Source organism: Hyla sarda, unplaced genomic scaffold (assembly GCF_029499605.1).
Source record: "Hyla sarda isolate aHylSar1 unplaced genomic scaffold, aHylSar1.hap1 scaffold_704, whole genome shotgun sequence".
In the NCBI taxonomy this organism is placed as follows: Eukaryota; Metazoa; Chordata; class Amphibia; order Anura; family Hylidae; genus Hyla; species Hyla sarda.
Window position 1 is genome coordinate 107,977 of NW_026610723.1, and position 18,712 is coordinate 126,688.

The following is an 18,712-nucleotide window of genomic DNA, read 5'->3' on the forward strand; positions in this document are numbered from 1 at the left end:
AATTCCCTGGTTGAACTTGATGGACATATGTCTTTTTTCGACCGTGCTAACTATGTAACTATGTAACATAACATGGGGGGGGGGGTCTCCTGGCTGTTCACACAGGTGTGTCATTGCTGTACATTGACCATGCATTGCTTCTGTGGTATTGCAAAGGCAAAGACAAATGCTTCCAGCCATCCATTGCACTAATGGATTGGTCATCAGCTGGCTGTCTATGTCCCGCATCAATATAGACCAAAGTACAGAGGGTTAGGCTATGCTATTGTGCACCTACCTGATGCATCAGAAGGTGCGAGGCCCTTGCTAAATTCTGTGCACAGACTTTGAGATCTATGCTTTAGACTGTATCTAAACCTGCTCCAACATGGACTGACATTCTGGCCTACTTTCAGCCGATGCGACTTGTCTGTCGCTGAACAGTCGCTTTTTATGTATTCAGCACCTATGTATAATGTTGTAAAAATGCTCTAGAAGCTAAAGTCGCAGAAATGTCACACATATTTGGCCTGCAACTTTCTGTGCGACAAATTCAGACAGGAAAAATCAGTATAAATCCTTAGAAAATTATCCCCCAGTGTCTCCATCTGCTGGCGGTATTGAATAAGCATTGCTGCACTGATGGGGTATGCATTAGACGAAAAAAAAGAAGAAAAAGAAGAATAATACGCCCAGAAAAGAGGCGAAAAGGAGAAAAACGTAAAAAAACGTGAAAAAAAAGTAAGAGGAAGAGAAGGGAAAAAAAGGTGGAAATGGGTTTAAAAGTGATTTCGGCGGAGAAATATATATATATATATATATATATATATATATATATATACGCGCACACACACACATAGATATAAACGTATTCTCCGTTGAGATATTGCAGCCGCTGCTGTGTCCAGGCCCAGGAGCCTTAGCACTGTGCTGTGATGTCACTCAATACCACTGACATCACTAGGTGTAAACAACATCTCTCCTTTGCTGTGTATGTGACTATGGAGCTGTTTGGTGATGTCGTCTATTACGGCCTTCATAGAAGCAACAGGAGATTGTTGCATCCATCTAGAACCCTCAGAACTACAGTGCTATGATGTCACTCACTTCCACAGGCCTTGCAGAGTGTAAACAACAACAACCCAGCTTTGTTGTGTATGTAACCATAGGGATTTGTGATGTCACCTAGAACCTTCACAGCAGCGACAGCTTTATGAGGAGCATCAGCACTGCTCTGCCTGAGCAGAACCATCACCGCCATAGGTTGTCAAATAACCCGGATTTAACCCACACAGGTAAGTCCAATGGGGTGCAGGCATGTCCTCTATGCTTACAACTTCCCGTGGGTGTTGGTTTGATACCGTTTGGGGACAGCCAAGGAGGCATCTGCAGGCAACAAAGGTAGGTGTGTGCTTGTGTGTGTGTTTCCTATGCAGATCCTAAGCCCAGTGTCACATGCAAGTAGGAGGAGTAAGAAGGGTTCCTGGCAAATCCGGGTTATGGATTGCATTTAAAAAGGCCCCGTGGGAGTGCAATGGGCCCCTGTCTTGCTGCTTAGCAATAATGGTATGGGTTTAGGTTCTGCTGTGTGTACTGGTGGTTGACTGCCCCCCAGCCCAGAGTGTGCATGGAAAATTGTCTGGCAGCCTCCCTGACAGCAAGCAGTGATAGTGCCCATGAAGGGGACCTTGTTGGGCCCGCCCCTTTCACGGTTATCGCTTCTCGGCCTTTTGGCTAAGATCAAGTGTAGTATCTGTTCTTATCAGTTTAATATCTGATACGTCCCCTATCTGGGGACCATATATTAAATGGATTTTTGAGAACGGGGGCCGATTTCGAAGCTTGCTTCCGTCGCCCTATGCATTGACCCGATATGGCAGTATCTTCGGGTACAGTGCACCACCCCCTTACAGGGTTAAAAAGAAAGATTCCTACTTTCATTGCTACCTGCTTGCTGGCTAGCCAGCTAGCCAGCCCTGTGGGCCTTGCTGCTGCTGCAGCCAAAAAACAAAAGGTGGTGCTGCTGCTGCTTCTGCTGCTTCTGCTTCTGCTTGTGTCTGGCCCCTGTTGGAGCGTCCAGTCACAGGACTTCTGCTGCTGCTGACTAAATGGCCTCCTTAATTGGATCATTTGAGTAGCCAGCACACCTGTGCAGGTAGGGCATGACATGATAGGCAGCTGCCTTGATAGCGGGTGGGTGCTGAATGTTCCTAATTGACAAAATAAGATTAATGCTTATGAAGAAATATAAAATCTCATCCCTTCCCCAATATCGCGCCACACCCCTACCCCTTAATTCCCTGGTTGAACTTGATGGACATATGTCTTTTTTCGACCGTACTAACTATGTAACTATGTAACATAACATGGGGGGGGGGTCTCCTGGCTGTTCACACAGGTGTGTCATTGCTGTACATTGACCATGCATTGCTTCTGTGGTATTGCAAAGGCAAAGACAAATGCTTCCAGCCATCCATTGCACTAATGGATTGGTCATCAGCTGGCTGTCTATGTCCCGCATCAATATAGACCAAAGTACAGAGGGTTAGGCTATGCTATTGTGCACCTACCTGATGCATCAGAAGGTGCGAGGCCCTTGCTAAATTCTGTGCACAGACTTTGAGATCTATGCTTTAGACTGTATCTAAACCTGCTCCAACATGGACTGACATTCTGGCCTACTTTCAGCCGATGCGACTTGTCTGTCGCTGAACAGTCGCTTTTTATGTATTCAGCACCTATGTATAATGTTGTAAAAATGCTCTAGAAGCTAAAGTCGCAGAAATGTCACACATATTTGGCCTGCAACTTTCTGTGCGACAAATTCAGACAGGAAAAATCAGTATAAATCCTTAGAAAATTATCCCCCAGTGTCTCCATCTGCTGGCGGTATTGAATAAGCATTGCTGCACTGATGGGGTATGCATTAGACGAAAAAAAAGAAGAAAAAGAAGAATAATACGCCCAGAAAAGAGGCGAAAAGGAGAAAAACGTAAAAAAACGTGAAAAAAAAGTAAGAGGAAGAGAAGGGAAAAAAAGGTGGAAATGGGTTTAAAAGTGATTTCGGCGGAGAAATATATATATATATATATATATATATATATATATATATATATATATACGCGCACACACACACATAGATATAAACGTATTCTCCGTTGAGATATTGCAGCCGCTGCTGTGTCCAGGCCCAGGAGCCTTAGCACTGTGCTGTGATGTCACTCAATACCACTGACATCACTAGGTGTAAACAACATCTCTCCTTTGCTGTGTATGTGACTATGGAGCTGTTTGGTGATGTCGTCTATTACGGCCTTCATAGAAGCAACAGGAGATTGTTGCATCCATCTAGAACCCTCAGAACTACAGTGCTATGATGTCACTGACTTCCACAGGCCTTGCAGAGTGTAAACAACAACAACCCAGCTTTGTTGTGTATGTAACCATAGGGATTTGTGATGTCACCTAGAACCTTCACAGCAGCGACAGCTTTATGAGGAGCATCAGCACTGCTCTGCCTGAGCAGAACCATCACCGCCATAGGTTGTCAAATAACCCGGATTTAACCCACACAGGTAAGTCCAATGGGGTGCAGGCATGTCCTCTATGCTTACAACTTCCCGTGGGTGTTGGTTTGATACCGTTTGGGGACAGCCAAGGAGGCATCTGCAGGCAACAAAGGTAGGTGTGTGCTTGTGTGTGTGTTTCCTATGCAGATCCTAAGCCCAGTGTCACATGCAAGTAGGAGGAGTAAGAAGGGTTCCTGGCAAATCCGGGTTATGGATTGCATTTAAAAAGGCCCCGTGGGAGTGCAATGGGCCCCTGTCTTGCTGCTTAGCAATAATGGTATGGGTTTAGGTTCTGCTGTGTGTACTGGTGGTTGACTGCCCCCCAGCCCAGAGTGTGCATGGAAAATTGTCTGGCAGCCTCCCTGACAGCAAGCAGTGATAGTGCCCATGAAGGGGACCTTGTTGGGCCCGCCCCTTTCACGGTTATCGCTTCTCGGCCTTTTGGCTAAGATCAAGTGTAGTAATACAGGAGATCTGGTCAGAAGGTACTCGGGTACCCCTCTCCTCGGCCTTGTGGGATCGCCCAGGTTTATTGCCTGGGCTTCACCCACTTGTTGCTATTGGGGAGAGGGCCTAGTCCCAGGGTAACGAGTAGCGATCGCCTCTCAAGACCTTCGGGTGGAGAGAGGTTAGAACCATGGATGATGATCCGGATCCAGGTTCTGTGCCGGCATACGCAAGGATCAAAAACACCGTGAGAGTCATTCTCACGGATGATACCAAAAGGGCGGACGATTTGAAATTCGTAGTAGAGGACGTGCTCGGAGGAGTTTTCGGAATACAGAAGGGCGAGATATTGGCAATCCAGGACTACCCGAAGCGTAAAATTTTTGATGTGACGTTCACACAAAATGGCATCCACAGAGATTTTGTTACCAGAGCTGCTGCGAGTAAAGACAAAAAGCTTCAGGGTGTCCGGATTATTGAGCACGTTCTAGACGATATTAAGCTGGTGGTAGTAAAGATGTATTCCCCTTTCGCCAACCTACACGATGTTGAGTTGTTTTTACAAGTCTATTTTAGTAAGGTTGAGTGCAGAGGAAAAATCATGAACAGCTGTGGCATCTGGACATCTAAGTGGAGATTTCAGGTTACATGCAAAAAAGATGACAGATTGCCAGGGGGAATACAACTACCACCAGCTCGTTTTAAAATAAATAATATGTGTGGCGACCTCTTTTATGCGGGGATGCCAAGCTACTGCAGGAAGTGTCACAGATATGGACACACAAAAGAAAACTGTGAAAGTACATGCAAAAAATGTGGTAGCACACAGCACGAGACAGAGAAATGCACAAGAGGAGGGAGGTGCAATTTCTGTCAACAATTCGGTCACCTTTTCTCCTCTTGTCCCCACAGACATAGGACGGAGCAGCAGTGGCAACCCTGGAGGCAGCAAGGACAGCAACCGGGACACCAGCCGAGGCAAGCAGAGCCAGTGATTACCCCCCCACAAGAGGTAAGCGGTGAGATGGAGAAGGAGAAAGACCCCCCTCAGGCAAAAGGAGGGGACCCTAAAGAGCAGAGGATGGCCAAAAAACGTGCAAGTGGTGGAAAAACTGGCCCCCAGGAGCATGCTGGGTTAAGAGAGGAGCGGACGGCGGCCGAATCCGCTCCTCAGCAACCTCTGGCTCAGGGTCCCCCTGAGAGCGATGATCCGGGTTGAGAGGTGAAGGTTAAAAGGCGGAGGGGCTCCAGAAGACTCTATTCGGAGGCGGTCCAGGGGGAGCCGATGGAAGTACCTGCGGATGCAGGGAACCCAAGTGACGTTCCTCCACAGGTCCCCATAGGGGATACCCCCCCTCCTCCCTGCCAGGAGGAGGTTTCAGGGGTGACCGTCTCTGAGGTACCAGAGACGGAACTAAGTGAACACCCGACCCCTATGGAGGGGCAAGAGGTGGAAGAACCCAATGAGTCTGGAGCCCTGATTGCCAGGATGCCCGAGAACAACTATGCCTCAATCATGATGGAGGAGGGGGGTCGGCTGAGTGATGGTGCCTCCTCTCCTGCTTCCTCTATGCGTACAGTTGAGTCAGATTTTGGGGGGTATGAGGCTTCGGAGGGGGAATCAGAGGTGTAAGACGTTTTCTTGTACATTCCCATGGCTGAGTTGTCCGGTCTGTCCTTGAACGTGAGAAGTGTGAGTGCCAGAGTAAGAAGGGTTGCCCTATTTAATTACTTGTCGGTTTTTGCTGCTTCCGTCCTTTTCCTGCAGGAATGTGGCATCCCGCACAGATTAAATTATAAAGAATATGAAGATGATTGGGTGCACGGTCCATCAGTCTGGTCTGGATCAAATGAGTCCAGATCAGCAGGGGTCGCCATACTTTTTAAAGGGAACGTTTTAATTGAGAGTTTTAACGAAATTTTACCAGGCAGAATTTTATTGGTCAACGCTTTTATTAATGGTATTAAATGGCAGTTTTTAAATTTTTATGGTTCTCCTGATAAGAATGAAAGAATAAAAATGTTGGAGATTTTACCCCTTTTTATTAACAATTCTAGTCCTCTTGTTTTATCAGGTGATTTTAATTGTATTTTAAGGGGAGAACGCCGTTTTTCGAACGCAGTGAGTAGGAACTATGACAAGACGTCTTTTATGTTAAAAAACTTGATTTTAGATTTTAATCTCACTGATGTTTTTAAAAAATGTAATTTTAACGTACCAGAGGAAGACGGTGTTACCTGGAGCAATGCAAGCTGTAGCTCCAGGATAGATTTTATTTTTTGTTCTTATCAAGTACTGCCTTTTAACTGTGATCTTTTTACCAATGTTTTTTCTGACCATAAATTATTGTATTTTAAAGTTAAAAGTGATTTTAAAAGGAGAACTGGTAGGAATGCCTGGAAGTTAAACGTGTCCCTTTTAGAAGATCCGCAGGTTTTATCAGATTTTATCACCTTTTACAAGGAATGCAGACGAGTAAAAGACCCCAACACTCCCACCAGTATCTGGTGGGAAAAAATGAAACTAAAAATAAAAGAATTTTTTATCCGTGTTGGGGTTAGGAAAGCTAAAGAAAAACGTGAATTTTATAATATCCTAAATACTCGTCTGCAAACCCTGTACAAATTCAGAGCACATGGGATGGAGGTGGAGAAGGAGGTACATGATCTTAAAAAAGAAATAACTAAGTGCCTGGAGCAGAAAGGAAAAGAAATTATCTTTAGGTCTCGAATACAGCATCTTGAGGAAAACGAGACCTGCTCCAGGTATTTTTTTAAGAAAATACATGAAAATAGAAGGTTAATAGAAAACATTGAAGGAGTGAATGATGTACAGGGTATTTTAAAAAAGGTGCAAGAGTTTTATGCGGATCTTTTTAATGTAAAACACATTGATGAATGTTTTATGAATGACTCGTTAAAGGAGATCACCAATTTTTTAGATCCTGTCTCACAGTCTTTTTTATTGCAGAATATTTCAGAGCAGGAGATTTTAGAGACCGTCAAGAGTTTTAAAACAGGTAAAGTGCCTGGGCCGGATGGTATACCCATTGAATTTTATGTTACTTTTTATGGTATTTTAAAAGAAGATTTGTTCTCCCTTTTTACGGAAGTCTTTAAGTCTAAAATCCTCCCAGGCTCATGGAAGAAGGGTGATGTCTCCCTGCTATTCAAAAAGGGAGACCGGTCGGAACTCAAAAACTGGAGACCAATCACCCTTCTGAACTGCGACTATAAAATAATGGCGAAACTGTGTGCTAACCGCTTAAAGAACGTAATCCATAAAATAATTCATACAAACCAAGTCTGTGGGGTGCCTGGGAGGAGTTTATGGGAGAACCTAAACCTTTTAAAGGATGTAATTAGCGACACCAAATTAAGAAAAGGAAAGCTGGCGGTTTTATCCATAGATTTTGAAAAAGCTTTCGACAGGGTGTCACATTTTTATCTTTTTAAGGTTTTAGAGAAAATGGGTATACCTGATGGCTTTTTATTGTCTCTTAGAGCTTTTTATGATAACTGTACTAGTAAAATTTTAGTAAATGGTTTTAAGACACAGGGCGTGATTTTAAATTCCGGAGTGAAGCAGGGGTGTCCCTTGTCCCCACTACTCTTCATTTGCGCAATAGAGCCTCTTTTATGTACAATACGAAAGGATAAGCAGATCCATGGAGTCCCCCTGCCAGGAGGAGGGGGACTAGAGGCGAAGGTAGTGGGGTACATGGACGATGTTGCGGTGTTTTGCAGGGACACCCCATCGCTTCAGAAGACGCTAAAACAGATTCAATATTTTAATTGTGCCTCCGGTTTTAAAGTCAATTTTAACAAAAGTAACATTTTAAACATAGGCGGAATGCCTTTGTATGATGTGCCCGTCCCTGTGTCTGAGTCGGTGCAGATTTTAGGTGTCTCCTTTGACGAGTCTAATAATGGTTTTAATAGCTGGGACTTGGTGGCTCAAAAAATAAATAAGAAAATATGTATGTGGAACATGCGAGAACTTACAATGGAAGGGAAGGTTTTAATTACAAAAATGGTGCTTTTACCTATTTTATTGTATTTAAGTCTGGTTTTCCCACCCCCCGAAATGGTTCTAAAGAAAATAACAAAAGCTTGTTTTACTTTCTTTTGGAGTTCTAAGAGCGAAAAATTAAAGAGACAAATTGTGATAAAACCGAACTCCAGGGGCGGTAAGGATTTTCCAGATTTTAAAGCTTTCCTTTTAATAAAGTTTTTTAGCATGTGTTTTACTACTGTTTTTAAAGATAGCTACTGGTCTTATTTTGTTCGTTTTAATACTGGTTATTTTATGCGGAGGAACGGCTGGTTTTCTACAGTTTTAAGTTGCCCTTATTCTTTGAATTTACCCCCTCAATACATGATTTTAGGAAAAATTTTAAACTTATATAATTTTAAAGGTAAAAGTGTTCAGGATCTGTGCAATAGCAAAAAACTACTAAAGGAAATAAAAGAAACCAGTACCGTGACTCCCATCAAAAATTTTAACGAACAGAAGTGTATACAGATTTGGAAGATGTTGAGTATTAATTATCTTTTTAATTCACAGAAGGACCTGGCCTGGAGCTGCGCACACGAGTGTCTTCCATGCCGGGCATTCCAGCACCGAAGAGGATTATCCAACTCTGCAACCTGCCCGAGGGAGGGATGCCGACAAGAGGAGACCGTGCACCATCTAATATGGACTTGTTTTTACTCGCAGAAAATATGGACAAAGATACTCCCTCTGGTAAAAAGGATAACTGGACTAAAAGACTTAAATATTGCAGTGGTTTTTTATGGTTGCCTGGAATGCCCAACACGGACTCAAGAGACTATTGCATGGAAGATCATAAACTGTGTGAAGGCAGCTCTGTGGAAGGCCAGGAATATTTTATTGTTCAAGCATGAGGTTTTATCTGTGAAGGACATTTTATCTATCTGTTTTTATGAAATGTACCAGTACTATCTTTTAGACAAGAAGAGATTTCCGCTTTTATCTAGAAAATGGTTTTTAAAAGAATGGAATTCTATCTTGTAAAGCCACCAAGTGCCCATTTTATGTTTTAATATGTTGTAAATATGTTATTTATATGTAACTGTATTTATTGACATATTTGCACAATTTTGTTAACATTATTTAATTTTTAATAAAGTTGCCCCCGTAAGGGTAGTCAAGTTAAAAAAAAAAAAAATCTGTTCTTATCAGTTTAATATCTGATACGTCCCCTATCTGGGGACCATATATTAAATGGATTTTTGAGAACGGGGGCCGATTTCGAAGCTTGCTTCCGTCGCCCTATGCATTGACCCGATATGGCAGTATCTTCGGGTACAGTGCACCACCCCCTTACAGGGTTAAAAAGAAAGATTCCTACTTTCATTGCTACCTGCTTGCTGGCTAGCCAGCTAGCCAGCCCTGTGGGCCTTGCTGCTGCTGCAGCCAAAAAACAAAAGGTGGTGCTGCTGCTGCTTCTGCTGCTTCTGCTTCTGCTTGTGTCTGGCCCCTGTTGGAGCGTCCAGTCACAGGACTTCTGCTGCTGCTGACTAAATGGCCTCCTTAATTGGATCATTTGAGTAGCCAGCACACCTGTGCAGGTAGGGCATGACATGATAGGCAGCTGCCTTGATAGCGGGTGGGTGCTGAATGTTCCTAATTGACAAAATAAGATTAATGCTTATGAAGAAATATAAAATCTCATCCCTTCCCCAATATCGCGCCACACCCCTACCCCTTAATTCCCTGGTTGAACTTGATGGACATATGTCTTTTTTCGACCGTACTAACTATGTAACTATGTAACATAACATGGGGGGGGGTCTCCTGGCTGTTCACACAGGTGTGTCATTGCTGTACATTGACCATGCATTGCTTCTGTGGTATTGCAAAGGCAAAGACAAATGCTTCCAGCCATCCATTGCACTAATGGATTGGTCATCAGCTGGCTGTCTATGTCCCGCATCAATATAGACCAAAGTACAGAGGGTTAGGCTATGCTATTGTGCACCTACCTGATGCATCAGAAGGTGCGAGGCCCTTGCTAAATTCTGTGCACAGACTTTGAGATCTATGCTTTAGACTGTATCTAAACCTGCTCCAACATGGACTGACATTCTGGCCTACTTTCAGCCGATGCGACTTGTCTGTCGCTGAACAGTCGCTTTTTATGTATTCAGCACCTATGTATAATGTTGTAAAAATGCTCTAGAAGCTAAAGTCGCAGAAATGTCACACATATTTGGCCTGCAACTTTCTGTGCGACAAATTCAGACAGGAAAAATCAGTATAAATCCTTAGAAAATTATCCCCCAGTGTCTCCATCTGCTGGCGGTATTGAATAAGCATTGCTGCACTGATGGGGTATGCATTAGACGAAAAAAAAGAAGAAAAAGAAGAATAATACGCCCAGAAAAGAGGCGAAAAGGAGAAAAACGTAAAAAAACGTGAAAAAAAGTAAGAGGAAGAGAAGGGAAAAAAAGGTGGAAATGGGTTTAAAAGTGATTTCGGCGGAGAAATATATATATATATATATATATATATATATATATATATATATATATACGCGCACACACACACATAGATATAAACGTATTCTCCGTTGAGATATTGCAGCCGCTGCTGTGTCCAGGCCCAGGAGCCTTAGCACTGTGCTGTGATGTCACTCAATACCACTGACATCACTAGGTGTAAACAACATCTCTCCTTTGCTGTGTATGTGACTATGGAGCTGTTTGGTGATGTCGTCTATTACGGCCTTCATAGAAGCAACAGGAGATTGTTGCATCCATCTAGAACCCTCAGAACTACAGTGCTATGATGTCACTCACTTCCACAGGCCTTGCAGAGTGTAAACAACAACAACCCAGCTTTGTTGTGTATGTAACCATAGGGATTTGTGATGTCACCTAGAACCTTCACAGCAGCGACAGCTTTATGAGGAGCATCAGCACTGCTCTGCCTGAGCAGAACCATCACCGCCATAGGTTGTCAAATAACCCGGATTTAACCCACACAGGTAAGTCCAATGGGGTGCAGGCATGTCCTCTATGCTTACAGCTTCCCGTGGGTGTTGGTTTGATACCGTTTGGGGACAGCCAAGGAGGCATCTGCAGGCAACAAAGGTAGGTGTGTGCTTGTGTGTGTGTTTCCTATGCAGATCCTAAGCCCAGTGTCACATGCAAGTAGGAGGAGTAAGAAGGGTTCCTGGCAAATCCGGGTTATGGATTGCATTTAAAAAGGCCCCGTGGGAGTGCAATGGGCCCCTGTCTTGCTGCTTAGCAATAATGGTATGGGTTTAGGTTCTGCTGTGTGTACTGGTGGTTGACTGCCCCCCAGCCCAGAGTGTGCATGGAAAATTGTCTGGCAGCCTCCCTGACAGCAAGCAGTGATAGTGCCCATGAAGGGGACCTTGTTGGGCCCGCCCCTTTCACGGTTATCGCTTCTCGGCCTTTTGGCTAAGATCAAGTGTAGTATCTGTTCTTATCAGTTTAATATCTGATACGTCCCCTATCTGGGGACCATATATTAAATGGATTTTTGAGAACGGGGGCCGATTTCGAAGCTTGCTTCCGTCGCCCTATGCATTGACCCGATATGGCAGTATCTTCGGGTACAGTGCACCACCCCCTTACAGGGTTAAAAAGAAAGATTCCTACTTTCATTGCTACCTGCTTGCTGGCTAGCCAGCTAGCCAGCCCTGTGGGCCTTGCTGCTGCTGCAGCCAAAAAACAAAAGGTGGTGCTGCTGCTGCTTCTGCTGCTTCTGCTTCTGCTTGTGTCTGGCCCCTGTTGGAGCGTCCAGGCACAGGACTTCTGCTGCTGCTGACTAAATGGCCTCCTTAATTGGATCATTTGAGTAGCCAGCACACCTGTGCAGGTAGGGCATGACATGATAGGCAGCTGCCTTGATAGCGGGTGGGTGCTGAATGTTCCTAATTGACAAAATAAGATTAATGCTTATGAAGAAATATAAAATCTCATCCCTTCCCCAATATCGCGCCACACCCCTACCCCTTAATTCCCTGGTTGAACTTGATGGACATATGTCTTTTTTCGACCGTACTAACTATGTAACTATGTAACATAACATGGGGGGGGGGGTCTCCTGGCTGTTCACACAGGTGTGTCATTGCTGTACATTGACCATGCATTGCTTCTGTGGTATTGCAAAGGCAAAGACAAATGCTTCCAGCCATCCATTGCACTAATGGATTGGTCATCAGCTGGCTGTCTATGTCCCGCATCAATATAGACCAAAGTACAGAGGGTTAGGCTATGCTATTGTGCACCTACCTGATGCATCAGAAGGTGCGAGGCCCTTGCTAAATTCTGTGCACAGACTTTGAGATCTATGCTTTAGACTGTATCTAAACCTGCTCCAACATGGACTGACATTCTGGCCTACTTTCAGCCGATGCGACTTGTCTGTCGCTGAACAGTCGCTTTTTATGTATTCAGCACCTATGTATAATGTTGTAAAAATGCTCTAGAAGCTAAAGTCGCAGAAATGTCACACATATTTGGCCTGCAACTTTCTGTGCGACAAATTCAGACAGGAAAAATCAGTATAAATCCTTAGAAAATTATCCCCCAGTGTCTCCATCTGCTGGCGGTATTGAATAAGCATTGCTGCACTGATGGGGTATGCATTAGACGAAAAAAAAGAAGAAAAAGAAGAATAATACGCCCAGAAAAGAGGCGAAAAGGAGAAAAACGTAAAAAAACGTGAAAAAAAAGTAAGAGGAAGAGAAGGGAAAAAAAGGTGGAAATGGGTTTAAAAGTGATTTCGGCGGAGAAATATATATATATATATATATATATATATATATATATATATATACGCGCACACACACACATAGATATAAACGTATTCTCCGTTGAGATATTGCAGCCGCTGCTGTGTCCAGGCCCAGGAGCCTTAGCACTGTGCTGTGATGTCACTCAATACCACTGACATCACTAGGTGTAAACAACATCTCTCCTTTGCTGTGTATGTGACTATGGAGCTGTTTGGTGATGTCGTCTATTACGGCCTTCATAGAAGCAACAGGAGATTGTTGCATCCATCTAGAACCCTCAGAACTACAGTGCTATGATGTCACTCACTTCCACAGGCCTTGCAGAGTGTAAACAACAACAACCCAGCTTTGTTGTGTATGTAACCATAGGGATTTGTGATGTCACCTAGAACCTTCACAGCAGCGACAGCTTTATGAGGAGCATCAGCACTGCTCTGCCTGAGCAGAACCATCACCGCCATAGGTTGTCAAATAACCCGGATTTAACCCACACAGGTAAGTCCAATGGGGTGCAGGCATGTCCTCTATGCTTACAGCTTCCCGTGGGTGTTGGTTTGATACCGTTTGGGGACAGCCAAGGAGGCATCTGCAGGCAACAAAGGTAGGTGTGTGCTTGTGTGTGTGTTTCCTATGCAGATCCTAAGCCCAGTGTCACATGCAAGTAGGAGGAGTAAGAAGGGTTCCTGGCAAATCCGGGTTATGGATTGCATTTAAAAAGGCCCCGTGGGAGTGCAATGGGCCCCTGTCTTGCTGCTTAGCAATAATGGTATGGGTTTAGGTTCTGCTGTGTGTACTGGTGGTTGACTGCCCCCCAGCCCAGAGTGTGCATGGAAAATTGTCTGGCAGCCTCCCTGACAGCAAGCAGTGATAGTGCCCATGAAGGGGACCTTGTTGGGCCCGCCCCTTTCACGGTTATCGCTTCTCGGCCTTTTGGCTAGATCAAGTGTCTGGTCAGGAGGATCCTGGGAGTTTGTCCTACCTTTTCCAAGGGGGGCTGCTACGAGGAACCGAAAAGGCGATCGACAAGATGGGTGTTCGCATCCGTTACCTTACATCCGGTGAAACGCGGATTCGTTTTTCCTTTCGCTTTGATGTTGATGAAGACAAGCAAGAACTCGTCCAACTTTCTTATTTTGTGAAAGAAACTCTCTACAAGCTTCTTGGGGTGAAGAAAGAGAACATCGTCTGTCTCAGAGATCCTCGGAAGGGCAGCTTCATCCTAACTCTGGACTCTGCTTATGCATGCCAGAATCTTTTTGAGAAGCTGAAAAGCAATCAAGACCTTGCTGAGCTTGATGGGATCACGGTCACAGTGTTGTATACTGGAGGCGATATTCCTCTAGTTGTGTGTATGCACAATCCCTTTGTGACTGTGTCCCATATTGAGCTCTTTTTGGGGAAATACTGCAGTTCTGTTAAGTATTCCCATAAGGTGATGAATTCAGAAGACCTATGGACGGGGAAACATAAGTTTTTTGTGAAAATGAAGGAGGATGCTACTGGCATTGGAGGGTTGTGTCATCCACCCTCCAACTTTTCTATCGGTCGGGATAAGGGCTATTTGTTTTATCCCGAGATGCCTACTTTTTGTAGGAAATGTAAGAAATTCGGACATACTATGGAAGTTTGCACGGACACTACAGTTCGCTGTGGTCGGTGCAATCAAGAAGGCCATGTTTCTAAGGACTGTGCTAAAATCGTCTGCAACATTTGTGGTGAAGAAGGCCATGCCTTTAAAGATTGCAGTCTCCGTTCCAGTGTAGCTAGATCGTGGGCTGACCGTGTAGCGGGGAGAGTGGGTGTAGTGCAAGCTGAAGTACCACCTGCGAAAGCACCCCAGCGGTCTGAGGCGCCTTCAGAAAAGCCGGCTGTAACTTCTCATGTCGTGGCGGAGCTTATGGACCTTTCTGCTGTGCCTGAGACAGAGGGGAGACCTTCTGTGGAGGGTTCTGGTGGTGGAGGGTCACTAGTGAGCAGTGAAGCCATGGAGGTTGGCGTGAAGGAGATCAAGCGGAAGAAGGAACTTGGAGATGAGCCACAACTTGGCATTAAACGGCCTGTCAAAAAAAGCTCAGACGAATGTGAGGACAGTCAACATGCATGGAGGCCTTCTATAAGATCAGCGTCCGATCCAAAAAATATCAAAGAGTTCGAAAGCCCGGAGTCACCTGTGGGTTTCATATCGGACTCAAACTCCAGTAGCGAATAGCTTCCTTAAAGTGCTCCTCTCTTAATGTGAGAGGTCTAAAGAGCCCTACGAGAAGGGCTGCTTTGTTTAGTTTTTTAGAGACCTTGGACTGTTCTCTGTTCTTTTTACAAGAATGTGGAATTGAACATAGTCCAAATTATGAGGACCTTTGTCGTAGCTGGACTTTGGGACCATCGGTCTGGTCGGGTGACAATCTGAACAGATCTTCAGGTGTTGGGATCTTGTTTAGAGGTTCAGATGTACAAGTTTTGTCCTTCTTAGAAATTATACCTGGTAGAGCGCTATTAGTTAATATTAAGTACAATGGCTCAGAGATTAAGCTTTTTAACATCTATGCTTCTCCTGAAAAAAATGAGAGAGCCGACTTGATTAATGATATTCAGGCTTTTATCCCAGGTTCAACACCTATTTTAATGGCTGGAGATTTTAATTGTTGTATGAGTGGTGATCATCGTGAGAGTGGAAGTGTGCATGTCAGAGTGGATAAAACAGAGAAACAGATTAAGAGTATGACTGAGGATTTTAACTTTACCGATGTCTGGAGGAGAAAATACCCAGACGACCCTGGTTACACATGGGAAAATAATGTCTGCAAATCCAGGATTGATTTTATTTTTTTATCGGAAAGTTTTAATCTAGTTGAGGTTTCTCTTTTATCGAATATTTTCTCTGATCATAAGTTATTACATGCACATGTCACTTTACCTGGCCTAGAGAAAGGCAGAGGCGTTTGGAAGCTCAACACTACTTTATTAGAGGACATGAAAACAAAAAATGATTTTATTGCTGCTTATAACAAATGGAGATTGCGTCAATCCCAATATAAAAATATTTTGGATTGGTGGGAGGATGTTAAAAAGTGGACTAAACTGTTTTTTATCCGTGTGGGCATCCAAAAGGCTAAGGAGAAAAAGTTATGGTTTAAAATGTTAAACACTAAAATCCAAACATATTATAAACTAAAGCAAGCCGGGCTTGAGATGGATGATGTTATTGCTCAGACAAAGAATGAAATAAAAAATGCCATTAGTCAAAAAGGAAAAGAAATGATTTTTAACAGCAAGGTGCAATGTCTGGAGAATGATGAAAAGTGTTCGAGATTCTTTTTTAAGAAGGTGGTGGGAAAGAAAGAAATGATATCTGTAATAGAAGGGAAGATAACTAATGAAGAGATGTTGCGAGAAGCACAAGTATTTTATCAGGAGCTTTTTAATAAAAAAGATATTGATATTTCCTTTACTAATGATGTTTTAGATACCTTGGATTCAAAACTTGACAAAACTGACCAAGAGAGCCTTTGTGATGAAATCTTTTTACCTGAACTTTTAAGCACTTTTAAGAGTTTTTTAAATGGTAAAACACCTGGTTCGGATGGGTTGCCAGTTGAATTTTATCTGTGTTTTTGGTCCATTTTAAAAGATGATCTTTTAGGTATTTTTAACTGTGCTTTTAAATCTGAGATTTTACCTGCGTCCTGGAGAGATGGTGTTGTTACTCTGATTTTTAAAAAAGGAGACATCTCTAAATTAGAAAATTGGAGGCCTATTACCCTGCTAAATACAGACTATAAGGTTTTAGCAAAAATTTTAGCAAATAGGCTCAAGCAGGTAATTTCTAAGGTTATACACAGTGACCAAGTATGCGGAGTACCTGGAAGGAAAATAAGTGATCATCTAAACCTTGTAAAAGATGTTTTATGGTATCAGAAACAATGTGATCAGAAATTGGCAATTTTATCCTTGGATTTTCAAAAGGCTTATGACCGTGTTTCTCATGATTTTTTATGGTTGGTTTTAAAGAAAATGAATTTTCCTGATTTTATTGTTGGAAAAATTGCACTTTTATATAAAAACTGTTTTAGTCGTATTTTAATTAACGGTTTTTTATCCCAAGAGGTATGTTTACAGTCTGGGGTGAAACAGGGGTGCCCCCTATCACCCATTCTTTTCATATGTGCAATAGAACCTCTGTTGAATGTTTTGAGAAAAGATAAGCTCATTAGAGGAGTGCCAATCCCTGGAAGTGGAGGACAGAGCGTAAAGACGATAGCATACATGGATGATGTTAATATTCTATGTCCAGATGAACCATCCCTGAAACGTGCTATCAGACAGACAGAATTTTTTTGTGAGGGCTCTGGCTTCAAATTAAATAAAAATAAATGTGATTGCTTTGCAATAGGGAATTGGGGCAATACGGAGGTGAATGTGCAATATGATAAAATCAAAATCTTGGGTGTCATCTTTGACAATGAAAATAATGGAGAGGAAAGCTGGTCCATCGTCAAAGAGAAAGTGCAAAAGAAAATAAGTTTTTGGAAAATGAGGAAATTAACAATAGAAGGAAAAGTACTGATAATGAAAGCTTTGTTGCTACCTATCATGCTATATTTAAGCTTGGTTTTCCCACCGAGTGAACGCACCTTAAAGTTTTTAAACAAGATTTGCTTTCATTTTTTATGGGGGTCTAAAATGGATAAACTCAGGAGAGATGTAATGATGAAGACAAAGAAATTGGGGGGTAAGGATGTGCCTGATTTAAAAAGGTTTTTATATATTCACTTTTTTTCTATGTGTTTTAATGGCTTGCAAAGAAACTGTTATTGGTCTTATTTTTTAAAATATGCTGCAGGTCACATTTTTAGAAAAAGAAAGTGGATAACCTTACCTTTAACGTCCCCAATCTTATTTATTCCCCCAGCGCACTATGTGGTTTTAGAAAAGATTATTCGTATTTATGGCATTGCTAATTTTAGTCAAGAAATTTGTAGTAATGCACGAAAATTAGTTCCTGAAATCAGGAAGATAGAACAGATTTGCTTAATATCTAATTATTCCACTGAGAAATCTCTAAGAGTTTGGAGGATGGTGAATATGGGATTCTTATCTAATGACTTAAAAGATCTGGCCTGGCAGATAGCACATCAATGTTTGCCTACCAGAGAATTCCAACACAGAAGAGGATTGTGTCGTAGTGCAAAGTGCCCGAGAATGGGGTGTCCTAGTGAGGAAACAGTTTTACACCTTTTTTGGAACTGTTTTTACGCCCAAGAGATATGGCATTTGATAGGACCCTTACTAAAATTCATTTCTGATCTTAATTTTTTAAATCATGAAGTTATTTTATATGGATTTTATAATGTTTTATCTGTGGAAAAGTCTCGGGTTTTGTGGATTAGTATAAATTGTATTAAAATTGCACTATGGAAGACGAGGAATATTCTTCTTTTTAAAAGAGACACTATTACCTCTAAAGATTGTGTTCGCCTAGCTCTTAGTGAGATGTATGTTTTCTATTTATTGGATAAAAAAAGATTAGGTCACAAAGTGGCTAAAAGTCTTTGGAATCTACATCTGTGGAATATGCTTTTAGCAGACTAAGTATAATCTGGACTGCGTAAGGTCTTTTAGTCTAAGAATATTATATCTAAAAGTAAAAAATCTGTTCTTATCAGTTTAATATCTGATACGTCCCCTATCTGGGGACCATATATTAAATGGATTTTTGAGAACGGGGGCCGATTTCGAAGCTTGCTTCCGTCGCCCTATGCATTGACCCGATATGGCAGTATCTTCGGGTACAGTGCACCACCCCCTTACAGGGTTAAAAAGAAAGATTCCTACTTTCATTGCTACCTGCTTGCTGGCTAGCCAGCTAGCCAGCCCTGTGGGCCTTGCTGCTGCTGCAGCCAAAAAACAAAAGGTGGTGCTTCT

The 18,712-nt window shown here is 42.8% G+C and overlaps 2 non-coding genes and 3 pseudogenes across 2 annotated transcripts; all 5 read left to right on the plus strand.

The window, feature by feature from the left end:
* The first annotated feature begins 1,693 nt into the window (after positions 1–1,693).
* Positions 1,694–1,884, plus strand: LOC130344101 (U2 spliceosomal RNA). Its single transcript, XR_008883199.1, has one exon. It is a non-coding gene; the product is annotated as a U2 spliceosomal RNA (small nuclear RNA).
* A 2,089-nt stretch (positions 1,885–3,973) lies between these two features.
* Positions 3,974–4,106, plus strand: LOC130344058 (U2 spliceosomal RNA; annotated as a pseudogene).
* A 5,026-nt stretch (positions 4,107–9,132) lies between these two features.
* On the plus strand, positions 9,133–9,340 carry LOC130344054 (U2 spliceosomal RNA; annotated as a pseudogene).
* Positions 9,341–11,427: 2,087 nt separating this feature from the next.
* On the plus strand, positions 11,428–11,618 carry LOC130344102 (U2 spliceosomal RNA). The gene has a single exon (XR_008883200.1). It is a non-coding gene; the product is annotated as a U2 spliceosomal RNA (small nuclear RNA).
* Positions 11,619–18,416: 6,798 nt separating this feature from the next.
* Positions 18,417–18,592, plus strand: LOC130344052 (U2 spliceosomal RNA; annotated as a pseudogene).
* The last annotated feature ends 120 nt before the right edge of the window (positions 18,593–18,712 follow it).